We start from the raw sequence: 18,181 nt of genomic DNA, 5'->3' as shown, positions 1-18,181 counted from the left end.
ATGACTGGGATACTACTGAATCAAGATATTTAAGGAAATTTATGTCCAATCATTAGTAGACCACCAAGGTAATTGAGTAGAAACCTCAGTGGTCACACATGAGGAAGATTACAGATTTTACATAATTAGTACAGGAAAGTTACGGTATAAACAGACAGCAGCAGCAACACCACCACCAACCCATATATTATTTAGAATGTCCAGTTTTTTAACAAAACAATTATGAGACAGGCAAAGGAATAGGAAAATATGGTAAATGCACAGGGGAATAAAATTCAATAGAAACTCTCCGAGAAATCCCATATATTGGATTTAATTTCAATATCACACATTAACTATGCCCCTGTAACCTCCATCCCCCTACCTATTTGAATACTTGTCACAAAATACAAATTTATACACTGTGTGTCCAAAGCCTTAGCTTTATCATTATTTTTATTCCTGTGCATTTTAGATTCTGTAGGAAGTAAAAAGTGGGGTTGCAAACTAACAATTACAATTGCACTGGCATTTATATTTACCCATGTAGTTACCTTTACTGGAGACCTTTATTTCTCCATGCAGCTTTGATCTGAGGTCTAGTGTTCTGTCAACCCAAAACAGCCCTTTAGCACTTCTCATAGGGCTGGTCTAGTGGTAATGAAGTCCTTTGGCTTCTGTCATCTCGGAATGTCTTAATCTCTCCCTTGTTTTTCAAAGACAATTTTGCCAGATGTAGAATTCTTGGTTGGCACTAATTTTGGCTCTTTTTTCTTTTCAGCACTTCAAATATTTCATCCCACTGCCTTCTTGCTTCCTTAGTTTCTGAGGAAAATTTGTCACTTAATCTTATTGAAGCTCCCTTTTACATGATGCATTGCTTCTCCTGAGTGTCTTTCAGAATTCTTCTTATATTTTGCATGCAATAATTTGATTGTAACATTTCTCTCTGTGGATCAATTTGGGTTTTTCTGGTTTGGAGTTTATTGAGTTTGTTGGATGTGTATATTCATGTCTTTTGTTATATTTGGTTCAGTTTTCTGCCATTATTTCTTTGTTCTATTTTGCTAATGCTAGCAGAATGCAAAGCACCAGAAATGGATTGGCTTTTATAAAGGGGGTTTATTTGGTTACACAGTTACAGTCTTAAGGCCATAAAGTGTCCAAGGTAACACATCAGCAATCGGGTACCTTCACTGGAGGATGGCCAATGGTGTCTGGAAAAGCTCTGTTAGCTGGGAAGGCACGTGGCTGGCATCTTCTCCAAAGTTCTGGTTTCAGAATGGCTTTCTCCCAGGACGTTCCTCTCTAGGCTGCAGCTCCTCTTCAGAATGTCACTCTCAGTTGCTCTTGGGGCATTTGTCCTCTCTTAGCTTCTCTGGAGCAAGAGTCTGCTTTTGACAGCTGTCTTCAAACTGTCTCTCATCTGCAGCTTCTGTGCGTTCTTCAAAGTGTCCCTCTGGGGTGCAGCAAGCTCACTCCTTCTGTCTGATCCTATATAGTGCGCCAGTAATTTAATTCAGACCCACCCAATGGGTGGGCCAACACCTCTGAAATTATCCAATCAGAGTCATCACCCACAGTTGGGTGGGGTGCATCTCCATGGAAAGACTCAACGAATTACAACCTAATTAACACTGATAGGTCTGCCCACACAAGATTACATCAAAGATAATGGTGTTTGGGGGGACATAATACATTCAAACTGGCACATCTTTGTATATTCTTTCTGTCCCTTTCTGTCTTTCTTCTCCTCTAGGGCTCCCACAATGCATATACTGGTATGCTTTATGATATCCCAATGATCTCTCAGGCCCAGTTCACTTTTCTTCATTCTTTTCTTCTTTCTGCTTCTCAGATGGAATAATTTCATTTATGTTATCTTTATGTTCACTAATTCTTTTGCTTTCGCCAATCTGCTATTGAATCCCTCAAGAAAAAAGTTTATTACAGCTACTGTGTTCTTCAGCTCTGTTTCCTTTTCATGATTTTTCTTTATTGATTTTTTTTTTACGCTTATTCTATTGTTCTAATTTCTTTTAGTTCTTTATATTTTTCTTTAGCTCTTTGATCATATTTATAATTATTTTTAAAAAGTCTTTTTTCTGGTATGTCCAAGGTCTGGTCTTCCTTGTTGAAGTGCTCTGAACTGCTGCTTTGCATGATTCATCATTTCTTGTTTCTTTGTGCTTTGTAATCTTTTGTTGTACCTTGGACATTTTGATATTCTAAAGTGTTATCTCTTGAATTTAGACATGGGGGCATCTGTTTTTTATCCAGCTAGGGTTATGATACATATTTCCTCAAATGTTAGGAGCTGATAAAAAAATAAATAAAAAAAGAAAACAACTTTCCCAGTCTTTTTGGATGAGCCTGTGCAAGTGTTCTTTTTCATAGCTTGACTTTCATAACAATGAGTTTATAAAGCATCTTGGGGCAAAAGTGTAAGATCCTCCACAATCTTCTCTCAGCAGGCATCTTGTCCTGGGCATGCACATGTGGCCCGGTAATTCCCCCATTTACATGGATCTGAATGCCCTCTTTTCCCTAGGAAACAATGTTTCCTCACATGCCTAAGTGATATACTGTATGTCCCACAGCCGAAAATCCTTGGCTCCAAGCAGCTTTGATCTGTTTTGGTTTGCTAAAGCTGCTAGAATTCAATATACCAGAAATGGATTGGCTTTTATAGTGGGGATTTATTAGTTACAAATTACAGTTGTAAGGCCATAAAAATGTCCCAATTAAGGCATCAACAGGATGATACCATCTCTGAAGAAAGGGCAATGGCATCTGGGTTCCTTTGTCACATTGGAAGGCACATGGCCAGCATCTGCTGATTCTTCTCTCCTGGCTTTTGTTCTCTCTCAGTTCTCTCTCCTTCAGTGTCTGTGGGTCCTTCCTTGCTTGTCCTGGGTGTTTCTGACTCACCCTCTGTCTGTGAACTCTCTTAAAGAATTCCAGTAAAGGATAAAGACCCACAATGAATTGGGTGGGTCACATCTCCATGGAAACAACCTAATCAAAAGGTCCCACCCAGAAATAGGTCTGCCCCCACAGGGATGGATTAAGGGAACATGGACTCTTATGGGGTACATAATGATTCAAATCAGCATGCTGTTCTCCTACAACATTCTGCAGGAGAGCTCTATGAGCTGTCTCTATAAGCAGGACATGTTCTGAGGCAGTGATCCTACAACAGAAATACTGGTTCAGTCCTTCAGGCTGCTAGCAAACAGATTGGCACAGAAATAAATGCATTCTAGAATGTGCTCTCCTTTCCTAAATGAGGACGCAGGATATGAACTGGAACATGGGCTGGTTCCACACTTGAGCCAATGAGGGCATGAAGGAAGGACCAGAAATTGTCCCATATGATTTTCTTAACATTAATTGCTTTTGTCTTGAATAGGAGCTTTCCCTGTTGCTGCAAACCTTTAACTATTTTTGGCTTTGAGAAATATGGTTCTGCCAGTTCTTGCTTGTTGTTTAAAGCTTTTATTGGGGGACAGAGCCCTGGAGAATCTAACTCTGCCATCTTAATGATGTCATCCCCCCATTTTTAATTCAAATTTAATTTAATTATTTTATTGTAGTCTGAATTAAATGACTTTATTCCAAGGAGTGATAGCTACTTGTGCATTTGTGTGGGTTGTTTGTTTTGTCTCCTTTTGTGATGCTTCTCTTTCCCTACCACATATTTTCTAAACCCTGAAAATACTGAGAAGGGATTCAAAAGGCATTAATTCACTGATTGGGTTTATTATGTTCTATCTCCCATGAAATATCAAAGAGCTCCATTCCATCTAAACCATTATAATCCTTATTTACATTCCCTTTAATATCCCTTCAATATTCAGGATTTCTTTACTATCCAGAAGAATTCCTTTAATATCCACATTTACTTTTCTGTTTCTATGGGAGTGGTAGTCCTCAGAGGAGCAAGATTCCAAACAATTTTCAGGTCCCGATCACCCTTCCTTCTGTGATATTTGCCTAGTGCTATTACCATTCGCTTGAATGAGTCCTCTCTTTGACTCCATTCTTGTACTACCAGTTTCCACAATCCACATTGTCACAATATTTAAAGCTTATATACTACCTCTATGAGAACAAAGTTGGATAGGGTAAAAATTCTGGAGAAGGCACCATGGAAGTGACAATGTTTTCAAATGTTGCAAATATTCCCCTCTGTTTCCTAGACTCCTTACAGTAAGGTGGCATAAATTGATCCACTGCAGCAAAAAAAAAAAAAAAAAAAAGAAAAAAAAAATTGTGAGTAGGAGTGAGTGTGCCGCTTCTGCAGCCAGTTCACTTAAGAGTCTGTGCATCCCTTGCAGCTCTCACTTCCTCTTCTTTCAAAACCATGGAAGTTCCTTTTGAGACAACTGGAGAGCCTGGTCCTTTGAGTCAATGCATGATAGGAGAATGGCTTGATACTCACTGGATTTTTCATGAGTGATAAATTAACCTTTGCTGCATTAAAATACTTTTATTATTTATGACCAGAGCCTATTCTAACTTAATATAACTAATACGGCACCTAAGATTGGTGGCCGAAAAACAAATATTTCAACAAATTTTGTAACAATTTGGGCTATAAAAAATATATTCAAAGAAAGCACAGTCAGAAGAATTGTAAAATGGGCATTTGAGCTGACAAAGGAAGAATCCCTTTTATCAACAATATTATATCATTTAACTTCTATAAAACTTAAAAAATACATTTATCCATATCTCTTAAAAACCAGTCCATAGAGTCCTCTTGTTAGGCCACTAACCTGCAAACTCTCGTTTATAAACTTGTTGGGAATCCAGTTACTAGAAGGGAAACTGACAACTACTTATTGCTGTTAACTAATAAGCCCCACAATATGTGAAAGAAAAAGAAAAGGAAGAAGAAAAAGAGGAAGGAACTAGCATTCTTCTAGTAGTTCATGTTCAAAATCTTTGGAGTCATTTTTGACCCCTTTTTACACACCCCAAATCTAATCCCTCAGATAGTCCTGCCTACTACACCTTCAAATTACATACAAAATTCAACCAATTCTGGTCACCTGTACTGCTGCCACTCCAGACCAAGCCACCCTTATCTTTTGCCTGGATTCACATCAAAGTTTTTTTTAACTTGTCTCCCCTCTTGTATTCTCAAAAGAGCAGCCAGAGTGATGACATTAAAAGGTAAGTCATATCATGTCACTCCTCTGCTCAGTAACCTTCCAGAATGTCATCTTCATCAGGGTAAAAGCCAAAGTCCTGACAAAGACCTCCAAGGCAGTCCATGATCCTTCTGACCTCATTCCACTCTCCTTTGTCCCTCACTCACTCTGCTTGAGCCAAGTCCTTTTGCTGTTCTGGGAATATGCCAGGCATGCTCCTGCCTCGGCGCTTGTGCAGTTGCTCACTCATCTTCCTAGAATGTGCAGCCTCAAGTGTCCACATGTTTCCCTCTCTCACTTTACTGAAATGTCACCTTTTCATGAGATTGTCCTGGCTCTTTGGGCCATCCTGTCTGCTACCATAAATGGTCACCCTTCCTATCCCTTTTACATGCATTATTTTTTTCCTTTCCACTTTCACTGTCTAATGTATTATACATTTTACTTATTTGTCTTGTCTATTTTTAGTTTCTTCTACTCAAAAGTTCTTCCCATGGGTGGGAATTTTTGTTTATGTGCCTAGAACTGGGCTTGGCACATAAGAGTGTTCAATAAATATTAGTACTTCTGCATGACAGATGCAGAGTTGGACTGTTTTTGCATATTTTTCACTGAATCTCCATAGTGACCCTATTATGTAGATATGTTTTCCCCTTTTTAAAGGTAAAGAACTAAAGCGGAGAGAGGGTAAAATATGTGAATCTAGGTCTTTCTGACTTCAAAGCCACTATTCATTGTCTCCTGTTACTTTTACTCAAAAAATAAGGATTATGTGACAGGTCCTTAGGTCTTCATTTCCCTTTTATCTGGAGCTCTATTCAGTCTTCCTTTCACTCTGTAACTTTTCATGTTAACACTGCAAAGACAACCCATTGTGAGGTCTAGCATGGCCACACTGTCACCATCTCCTTTGAAATCTCACCAGTTAGAGTAGAGCTGTCAGCCTTTTGTGAATATGGCAAGGCTCTTGGTGAAATAAAAGGCCAATGACATGGTGTCCCTTGTAAAAGCTATCATAGTGGAAAAGATCATGCAGAAATATTCACTTTGAGAAGAGAAATGTCACCAGATGCAAATAATTTTGAAATTCTCTCCTGTATTTTTATATAAGCTGCTTGGGTTAACAGGAGAAAATAACAGAAAGACACAATAATTTTGTTCAGTTCAACTCCTTGAAATTTAAAAGAAAGGCTGTCTATAAAAGTGAATATCAGGTTAGCAGTCTCTGAAATATTACCTATTGATCCAATCAAAAGAGAACATTCAAAATGAATATAGTAGAGGTTTATGTAATATTTAGAGTAAGTCAAATACTTAGTAAGTCATTTTCAGGTAAAGCTCTTATGATTCCTGAATTCGAATAGCAGAAAATTCAAGGGCAGCAAAGATAAAATGGGAATACAAAGTGAAACCAAGCGCAATTGCTGGAAGTTGAATCATTAGGAATGAAGGAAAATCAGGGCAGTGATAACAGAATAGTGTAATGACTAACCGGGAAGCTCGGCTTCCTATGTCAGTCCAAGATTTATGTGAACAAGAGCATTTGCAAACTTGTGGTGGAAAGAAGCAACATGGTAAAAGAGGCTTCTAATCTTGTTGAATTTAGATTTGCTAAATTTCTAACATGAGCAATAATAAATGCCGTAAAGAAGAGTATTTATTGAAGTGAATTACCAAAACATATATATATGTATATAGACATACATACGGTATGCTTTATATATATTTATATATGTGTGTCTGTGTATATATATGCATATGTGTGTGTGCTTTTTCCATAATTCTCTATGTCAGAGAAAATTTACTTGGGGTTTTTACCTCTAAGAATGCTGATGTAACACTAGCTGCTTTTACAGCTAGACTCTCAAGTTTTTTTACTTGCACACTGAAAATTTATTTGTCACTCATGCAATAGACTAAGTCAGATGCTCTTGGTTAAGTCAGCTCTCCTTCAAGCAGGGATTCACCTGGAAGTCATCTTTCCAGGCAAATAATAAGGGAAACGAACAAGCAAACAAACAGGTAGGACCATCAGTGGGGCAGTTTGCATAGGCCAGGCCTGGACGTGCACATTTCCCTTTTGCTCACATTCCACTATCTAGATCTCTGTTACACAGCCACAGTCACCTATTTAGCTGGGTGCCCAGGAAGAAGGAGGGTCCAATGTGGAGAAGAGGTGTCAGTCCACTCCGGCAAAATAGAATATGTACATTGAGCACCTACTATTGCAAGTCAGTGTTCCAGACATCTACTGGCACATATACATTTAAATATTGCATATTTTTAGGATTCCAAAATAAGATATTAATCGAATGCCTTTTGAAAATAATAAACTGTTTCATTTGGATTATAAGAATCCATTTAATAGTACACATTGGGCTTATGTCGTATTTCTTATTAACATACTTTTCAGTTAATATAAAATGGCAGAAAACTGAGAATTTTATAGCATCTGAAAAGTTTGAATTTAGAATGCTATTCACTATCAATTATTTGGGGCATTAATGGAGCCATGTAATTGAAACGCTGAAAATGTAAATTAATCGGCTTGTAAATGAGACTGGTATAGCAAATAAATGTGGTCCTAGGGGTCTAATTTCATTCTGTTACTGAGCTACTGGAGAAAGTGAAAATATTTACAGAGGTTAATGGAATAAGTAAGTGAGATTTATCAATTCTATTAAAATTACATTTAAAATGTATAGCTATATTGTGCACCTTAAACTCTAAAATGAGCTTTGAATTCAAAATGCTTAGAATTCATTGGGAATGAATGGAAATGAAAAACGGAAATGGACAAAGAGCTATTTTGTATTATTGTGAAAAGGTAACTATCTTTTCATTAATTAAGTAGTTTTTTACAGCTTTCTCTTCCAATCCATTTTCTAGTCTTTTATGCAAAAGACTCATCTGTTTTCAAGGTTAGTTCATTTAAGTTATCGAGGAAAGAGACATTAAGTGTAGAATACAAAACAAAACCATGGCCATAATATAATTTCTCAAATAGCATTAGGATAGGATCTCTCCAGACAGAGTCTACTTTAAATATTAACATTTGTAAACTCCCCTCTCTCTCTCTCCCCTCCCCCCACCCCCTCAGTTCTATCAAGTATTTTGATTGCTTCTTCCAGTCGATTCTTAATTTACTGGCTGAATGATGGGATAAAAGCCAAGGAAATGCTTTCACCTGAGCAAGAACCTCTGCTTTTTGGATATATGGACATGGATGCTAAGATCACCACCTTGCATTCCTCCTTATTTGGTAAGTTCTCCCACATAACCCAGCTGAAGCCACTTTACAAAGCATATCAAATTAAACTTCTCACCTTCCTCCAGTTAGTTTTATGCCTAGACCATCACTTAGGAAAGTCTCAGACATAAATAGCATTCATCTCTATTCACCTAAACTGCTTTGTTTTTTTTTTTTCAAGTGCCTTTGTATGTTTCAGTGCTTCAATAAACATTCTCTGTTTTAAGAAACAACTTTAATCAAACTCATTAATACGCTTCACTTTCTTAAATAAAAGTCACATAAAAATCAAAAGGAAGAGTGACTATGTGAACTGTTACCTAGAATTTTATAATCCAAATTATTATTATTACTATTTTTTAAAAGCGATATATAGCAGAGTTGCTCAACCTTGGCACTACTGATACTGACATTTTGGACCAGGTGATTCTTTGTTGTGGGAGACTGTCCTTATATTTTAGGATATTTCGCAGGATACCTGACCTTTACCCACTAGATGCCACCAGTTGGGACACCATGAAATGTCCCCATATATTGCCAAATGTCCCACGGAGGGCAGAATTGCCTCAGTTGGGAACCATTGGGTATGTAGTTAATATTTCTTATTTAATAACAAATACTCTCAACTTTTGACAAAATATCACAGTCCTCCTGTGATTTCACCATTCAGAGGGCATGTCAACATATTAATACAGCTTTTAATTAATATGGGGCTTTAGGCAGAGTCTACACTGAATTGGACTCTGTGGGCCAATTCATTGGTTTTAGCTTTCATAATGTTGAAGCAACGGATATATTTTTAGTGTGGCTGAGATAATTTAGTTCCTAATGTGTCAACCAATTATCATGGTAGAGCATGTCTTTTGATATTAGAATGGGGGAAAAGAAGAACTAACACACTAAATAAAATATTTATTAAGAATGACATAGTTTAATTACACTTGAATTTTAGGGCATTAAAATTATTCTTCAGAAATTTCAATTCTTGTTTTATTCAAAGTTGACAAGTGACCAATTATCTGCTGAATTTAATCCCTGCAATACTTCTGGATAATTTGGCCTAAAAGGGCATTATACATTCTTTACATATTTCATTTTGGGGTTTATGGTGTTTTTGATAAATACTTACATTCTGAAACTTCTACAGTTTTTGTTCTGACTAACCTTAGGGCCACTTAACAACTTGAAAAATTCTAGAAATTTATTGTAACATTTTAGCAAGTGTAAGGCTATTTAAAATAATGACTATGATCTGGCAGTCAGATAGAAATTCTACCAGAGGCATTCACACTGATATTCACCAGCAATTGAGAAGTACTTAATTGGCAGATGGATAAAAGAATAAAACCTATGTTTCTACCTCTCGGCAGCTGTAACTTCTACTTTTCCTTAACTAGTCAGTTCACAAATTGCTCTGATAGGCGATATTTCATGCATGTAGGCTAAATCCTGAAGTTATACCTGCAGTTTTATTTAAATTATCTTGGTGTTTGCAATAAACACCCAACTGGGCAGCTAATTGTTCTAACATGATCACAGTCCAATTGCACATGTACTTTCAGATGTCCCAGAAGTCTCCTAAACTCTGAAGAAAGCTATGAAGCAAATGCATCTTATTTATCCCTTTGAATACTTTATATATTTTACCCTAGAACTCATATCTAGGGACACATATGCCACACTTACCTTAGTCTACATATATGGACAGATTATTAACTGAGAATAGGTAAAAAAATAAAACTATATTTGCCAGGCTTATGCAACAACCAGAAAGAAATTAAATATGCATCAAAGTACAAATTTTTATATAAGCACAACACATCTAATTTTCTTAGAAATAAATGATGCAAAGCATATCCCAAATGGCATCTTCTCCATGAAGCATTCCCTAACTTCCAAATTGATGCATTTCCTCTCCCAATCTAACAATCTTCATGGCCATTGTGCCTTTATAATTAAACATGTTTTTAAATATTCTGCCTTATACTATAGCTATTCATGTACTTATCTTACATTGCTTTACTAATCTGTAAAGAGACATTTCATGGTTTCTTTTCAGAGTTACTTTGTCTCACATAGTCATACAGCTTGTTCTAGGTGCTATAACCATTTAAAACAAAATACCCCAAATTTTGTGCCTTAAAAAAACAATATATATATATATATATATTGCTTGCTAATTTGAATTCTGGGCAGGGCTTGTTCCTCTAGGTGTCATCGGGGGTGGCTGGAAGTCTGGGTTCTGGGATCCTCTGAAGACCTGCAGTTTCATATATCTGGTGGGTGATCCTGGCTGTAGGCTGGGCCCTTAGTTGATGCTGTTGGCTAGACCATCCATTGGGGCCTCTCCATGTGCCCTATGCTTCTCAACAATGTGCTCGCTGGGTCCCAAGGATGGCACATTGAATTACAGGAATGTGAAGGATGGTTGGCAGCCTCTGATGCAAAGCACAGTCCGTCACTTGGGTACCAGGGCCCGAATGGCATTGGCTATTCCCAGGGAGGCCCTCACCATCTGTGGAAGAAGCCCTGTTACAACAAATTTATTGTGCCTGTGAAAATTCCCAGATCTCTGTCTCCAGCACCATCATCCCCTCTCCTCTGCCCCTACCCTCTGTATGTAGATCATTTTTAGCTTCTATCATGTCAGTTGGAAATTGTCTACTGGTTTGTTTCCCCTTGATCTTTGTTTGCCCCGTGCCTGGCACATCACTTAGAACATCAAAGAGTTTATAATCTCTTTGTTGAACTAATGGAGGAAATAGATTTTGAATCATTTGCTGGCAGTTTGATGAAGAAAAGAAAGCAACATAAAGTTATCTATGACCTGCAGGTAGGAAAAACGTGCTCCTGGAGCTGACCTTGGGAAGAGAATAAATCACAGAGCATAAAAATAAAGTTATGAATGAATGAATGAGTTACAGAGTAGAAATGACTTTAATCACTAATTGGGCTAAAATATCTAATGAAATCTGATAAAATAAATGTACCACTCCCTGTCCTAGAAAGGGTTAACACTTCCTTTCCAGAAACTCTCCAGACTCTGTTAGCTCCTTTAATAAGACAATTGAGACAAAATATCATATTTTGTTATCGATTAGTCCCACTAGGCAGTGAGCTACCCTTAGAGCCATCTCCCAGCCCTGACTACCTGCTTCCTTCCCTTTGTGTGCAGATGCTTCAACGTTTCCATTCTGAACTAGGGGGAGAGGTTAGATCTAATGGACGGGTCTGACCATATCTTGAACCCCAAGCAAGGAACAAGCAGCCTCAGGGGTGGGACTGTGCACAAAGGTTGCTGGACACATGTTTTTGCTCAGTGACAGGGTCCCCTCCCCCTTGGATGTACAAATACCCCAACCTCGGGCAGCACAGATTTGACACTGACCCAAGCATTCCAGGGAGACCGGGCACAATGGGGTCTCTTCCCCAGTTCTTTTGGACCCTTTGTGCTGTGTAAGTAAATAAAGTTGCCATTTGCTGAAAGTCTCTGTTGTGTCTTAGTCTGTGTTCCCGCAACGCACCACAGAGCAACTTGCTCCACACTCTTTGAAAACTGGATCCAATTGCTTGGTTGTAATAAAGTAGTTCCTCAATAAATGTTAAATGAACAGACTGAAATATCAAAATAGATTTTTAAAACATATACAAATTTGCTTTAGACAACCAAATTTAGTAATATTAACATGACCATGACAATAACATTAATTAAGACAGAAAAAACTTTTTTAGAAAAAGTTATCTTTCTCTCTCCCCTATACCTATACCTCACCTATTATTGCAGCTACTCAGATTTCTAGCAAGGCAGAATATTAAATAAAAGAAAGTATATAATCTGATGTTAAGGTATGAACATCAGAAAACTCTCCCTGAATTTCAAGAACAAAATTAAAAGGAGAAAGAAAGAGGAAGGGAGTATGCTGTGAATGTAAGTATCCAAGAAATATTGAATGTCTGCTATGATTTATGTAATGAAATTAAAAAGTTGAAAGCCAATTTTAAAGCACTTCAAAGTAATATCACTGAAATTAATTTGAAGGATACATTTAATGTTTTGAATCAGAATCTGTCAAGCATGTCATGAATTTTAACTGAGTTAAAAAAAGTACTCTGATGCATATTATATGGACATTAGAGTTCAAATACCACAGAACTACCCAAGGAATGATGATACCATAGAAATCAATTACTTGGCAGTAATAAAGTATTTCAGTGGAAATCATGATGAATGTAAAGGAAAATATTTTGATGTATTTGAATAACAAACTCTACTGTTTGTAAAACCTGGTTATGCCAGATATTTCTAGAACAATATTTCTCTGATTTTAACTTGATCTGGGTCTTCTTAACTTTTTATTAAGACACACACACACACACATAAAAGTACACATATGAGATGTATAAAGCTCACAAAATTTTCACAAATTGAACACCTCTGAACACCAGATCAAAAACAGAACATTGTCAATACACCATAAGCCCTCAGCATGCTCCCTTCCTATCGATGCCTGCCACCCAAAATTATTATTATCCTGACTGCTAACAGTACGGACTATTTTGCCTGCATTTGCATTTTATGTTAATGGAACAACAAAGACCCTATGTACTTTCTGTGTCTTCTTTATATAGGTGCAAATGATTGTAAATTGTTAATTTTTATTGCTGCATAGCAGTCCATTGAGTAATTATTCCACAATTTTTATCCTGTTTACTTTGATGGCCATTTGGGTAATCTCAATTTGATGCTATTAAAATAATTCTGTTTTAATCATTTGACTACTAGTCTTTTGGTGAACATACACTAACACCAACTACTCTTTGCTTACATTTTATAAATTATTTTATAAACTGTATAATGTTAACTGTGTTTAGGTATAAGTATAAAAATCCTTTTTTGTAGGCTTCTATTATTCAAGCAAGAAAATATGGGACTAAATAACCTATCATCAAATAAATGAGCACTCTTTAAGGAGAGGGTCCATATATGACAGATACAGAACAAGTATATTAAGTCATTTATCTATTTTATTACTGATAAATATTCTGTAAAATGGATATTAATATTGCCATAATACAGAGGAGGAAACAGAGGATATGAGAGGTTAAATAACAAATTAAAAAATCTCTAGCTAATAACTTATGAGTAATTTATCATTACCAAATTATAAAAATTAGTAATACTCTAACAGATAAATTTGGTTTGCAAAATGAAGGAGAGGAAAGATGAGGAGAAAGAGAAGACGAAAAAAGACATTACAAAGAAATGTTTTCAAATCAATTGGTTTGATACTAAAGCCCAGGTGCTTAATTTAGGTTTTCCCAAAGGCAGACCTCTAGGAAACAGGAATTTGATTTCCAGTAGTATAATTGGGAGGTGATTCCAAAAAACACCAATTGAGGGGTAGCGAAGAAAGACAAGGAAAAGAATAGAGCCTACTGTCTATCACCACAGACAACTAGAACTCTGGGGAATATTGTAGATTATGGGGCTCAGAGATACCTCCTTTTGGACCAAGGAATCTGGAGTATTTTCCCATTAACTCTTCAGAGTCAGTGTTTGAGGGCTGATCCTGGAGATATTATTTCTCTGTCATGTCACTTCTTGCCTGCTGTCTGCAGGGGCAAAAAAGTCTCCAGTCAACAGAGGAAGCCCTTGGTCAAAGAGATACAGATGACAGCAGTTGGAAATCAGTTCGCATTTATTAAAATGATGAAGTCTGAAATGACTCGGGTGGGGAACTAAGAGCATCTGCCCTGGTCAGATCTTCTTATACCCTATGGTAAGGTCAATCAACGCTGTCACTGTTTCTTCAAGTGGTGGCTAGTCACAGGTTCAGGAAAACACACACAGTAGAAGGAGCAATGGGACAAACTACAGTCAGCCCTGCAGAACTTGGATCTGAAGCCAAAACTGATATTCATCATCCCCCCTACTCTACTCCCATCAAGATTCCCTTCACTCAGCCACCCTTTCCACTGGTTTGAGTTGCTTGCCTGATTGGCAAATATAGATCATTTCTCAGTGGTGTATGTCCTGGATAACATGCACTTCTAAGGCTATATTTGCTATAATTACCCATTAAAGGATATCACTAGGAGATGCCCCTGAGAATATCTTAAATTACAGACCTAATCCTCCCCACCTCTGTCATGCAGCAGCAATCCTATCTCCTCAGGATAATCAGGTTCCATTTTCCCTGGCAGTATAGAAACTATTTATGTATTTATTTATTTAATTTAATTTAATTTAATTTAATTTTTTTACTTTGCTTGCTGTTTTCTGGCAGGAGGCACTCTGAACAATCAGGTAGCAGTCCTGGATTTGGGTTTTTTGGAACAGTTTCTGTGCTGTCCCTTAGAAGATTCCCCTCCCTGGGAAACAGAACCTAAGGTCTGGCAAAGCTTAAAGTTACAGGCACAGGAAGCACAAATTGCCTAAGTGGATCAATGGAAGCGTGGTGAGAAGGACCACTATTTCTACTCACTATTTCTTAGCTCTACTTACTCAATCTATCAGGGCATAGAACCATATAATGGCTGCTGGTACAAACTATATTGCACATCTTGGGGTGCACCCAACCCAGAAGGGCGTAATCCTCAAGTTGGTGTCTCGGCTGTGCATCTGGGAGGCCATTCTAACATTCTATTAGGCTGACAGCTTCTAAGTGTAGGACTGGTGGATACAATGAGCATGGATTCCTTGGTCCAAGATGATATTATATGAGGTCTCATGACAATAAATCAGGTTCCTGCGAGCCCTCAGATAGTGAAAATATCCAAGGCACTGCAAAGAGGAAACACAAACCCAAGCCTGGAATATGTAACAGTGCCAGCAAGGATGAATCATTGTTTCTCCTGGATAGAAGGGGGCTAATGCAATCAACCTGCCAAAAGTAGCTGCTTGGTTGCTTTGAGGAATGGCATATGCATTAATCAAGATCTAGTGAGGACACAGAAATAAGACCTATAATTTGAACAGTGCAAATTTATTATAATGTATTATTAGCTAGTAAAGATGGTCAACTATTAAAAGGAGTAAAAGAGAAATAGCAAATGTAGAAAGGATCTACTGCAAGTAGGGTTAACAGAGACTGAACAAAGAAGAGTCTCAGAACCTGGAAAAGACTTCCCACCCTTCAAAGAGATTTAGACCTTTTTGAAGACTGTGTGGCTCCCGGGGAAATATGCAGAAGATCAATGGAGAAGAGATACGCCAGAGAGTGTGGGCTAGAACTGTTCTATAGCAATCACTTGTGGGGTGTTTAAGGAACTCAGTGGGTGCAACCAGACTTCTCACATACTATTTTCCTGACAGCCACAATATAGGAATAGAAAAAGTGCACAGAATCAGGGATAGAAGCCCTTTCCTCTTGCTATGATCTCACACTGTCCTTTCAGCACCCCCTATTGACAAAGCTGGCAAAGGAGAAATGTTCATAGGATCACAGAACAGGGCAAAGAGACAACAAGTGTTTAACCAGCATGATATCAAGGGCTCAGCTTTGGTTTAAGCTGATGATAGGTCAGACATTCAGTAGCAGCAGTGACTATCTCAGTCATGTGAAGGAGCCCAGGGTGCAAGTCCAATGTATATATTCCATTTTTTCTATCCTGGCTAGTCCATTCTTGGGCCCATTATGCAAACAACGAGGTCTGAACACCACTGGATGAGTCATTCTCTCCACCTAGCTGTTCAATGCTCTCCCTGTGATAAGTGTTCTTGGGTCCTGAAATGAGAGACATAGATCCCCACCCTTTGTGCAATTTCTCCTAGGACAATCTATATTCTCTTCCTCAGATCTCTGCTCTTCTCGTATTGTTTTATCCAAGCCCTTAACCAACAATCCAGGACATTCACCTCTGGTTGGAAGTTTAGTAAAGTCCACACCTTATGTGTCTTCTCTTTCTGCAACAAACTGAAGACCTGGAATACTGCCCAAAGATCTGCTCATTTGCAAAGATTGCCCCTCAATATTATGTTTCAGGATCACCCTTTTGAGAGTCTGATTTAAGCTAAAATCAGCATGTTGACACAGAAAAGCTAACCCATCTATGAATCAAACCAGGTTTTATCCTCCCCCATCAGCAGGATGTAGGGCATTACGTATTAGGTCATAAGTATGAGATGAAGAAGAGATATTGGAACAAAAGGATTAGGTCACATGGAACCTGGGGCACCTCTTTGTGTAACTTACTAGGATCTCTGGATCTTTTCAGGCCTATCCTGAATATGACATTTCTATCATATGTCAGATTTCTGTTGTGCCCATACCACTTTATTACTTGATAGGTCTGATAATACCTAGCTCTTAATGAGGAGTACCAATTGCATTCACTTATGACAGTATCTCTTAGGGCCCAGAAAATGCCAGGAGCTGCTTTTCTAATGATGAGTAGTTTCCTGCTGAATACTCTCTTATATGCTACAGATTCCATGTGACACCCTTTTCCAGGACAGATATCTCAAGCATCATGGAATCTGCCTGGCTTTATAGACAACATGGCCTGAAATGCTGCAAAATCCTGTGTTTCTCTAGTCCCGCTCAAGACTGACAGACTTCTGAGTCACCCAATAAATGGATGAGAACAGTGTTACCAAGTATAGTATGTAATGACCCCACAATCCAAATGAGTCTACCAAATGGAATGACTCTTTGATAATACTAGGATGTCCAAGGTACAATAACTTGTCCTTTAATTTGGAAGAAATGCCCTGATATGCCTCAGTTTACTGGAAACCTAAAAATATCCCTCATTTAGATGGTTCCTCAATGTTTGTAGTGTTTCTCCTACTTTTGGAAACCCTGGGCATCCAGAGTATGTGATATTTCCTACTCACTAGGTCCAATTAATATGATAACATTAATATATTTGACTGGCTATATCTTCTATACAATGCAAAAATGACCTAGGTTCCTTTTGACAATATTTGGGTAAGATTAGTAGAGTTAATATTGCTTTGGGGGCAGCACTATGAGTGAAGGCAGGCTGCCTCTGATCCTCTTTTCGGATTAGCATTGAAAAAGAGCGCATTTGCCAGATCAATGACTGCATATCAAATGTCCAAGGCTCTACTGATATTTTCTAGTAAAGTTCCATACTTGGCGCAGTAACTACAATCAGAAATAATACCTTATTATGTTTATGGTACTCTGCTACTATTTTCCATGTTCCATCTTTTTTTTTTTTTCTTTTTATTTGGGGGGAAGGCTGTGGTGTGTGCAGACTGGTGAATTAAATAGAATTGAAATGAAGATCACCATCCCTATATCCTGTAGGTCTCCGCCATGCTCCCCTTCTACCCAAGAAGTGTATGGCCTTAAATTTGCTAATTTGCCTGGAAGGGGTTCCTTTCAGGGGCTCGTACTTTACCTTTCCAAACATTATTGGACTTCTCCACAGGTCAGTTCTGAGTATGCACTCAGAGTGGAAGGAATAACTACATGAGGGTGTGTGTGGAGCGGGGGTCTGTGGAATCATTGGACCAACAATGAAATGACTTAAGATCAGTATCCCATCTATCGCCCGGCCTCTATGTGCTTTCACTCTAACTGGGGAACTAGGATGACATTTTTTGTTTTCTGATAAAGTGTCAGCTCAGACCCTCTATTCAACAACTCTGAAAAGGTAGGGGTAGGTCCTTTTCCCTAGTGGACAATTGCTCAAGTATATTTACATGGGTCCATTTTGGGGAAACATTGGGGCTTTGCTATTATGTTTTGTTTGAGAGGAGAACTTCTTCAAGAGGATGCAGCCTCTTCTTCAATAGGCTCTGGGCCTGAGAACTTGCTCA

This window comes from Choloepus didactylus, chromosome 17 (genome assembly GCF_015220235.1).
Source record: "Choloepus didactylus isolate mChoDid1 chromosome 17, mChoDid1.pri, whole genome shotgun sequence".
NCBI lineage: Eukaryota > Metazoa > Chordata > Mammalia > Pilosa > Megalonychidae > Choloepus > Choloepus didactylus.
Note: the sequence above shows the minus strand (reverse complement) of the source record.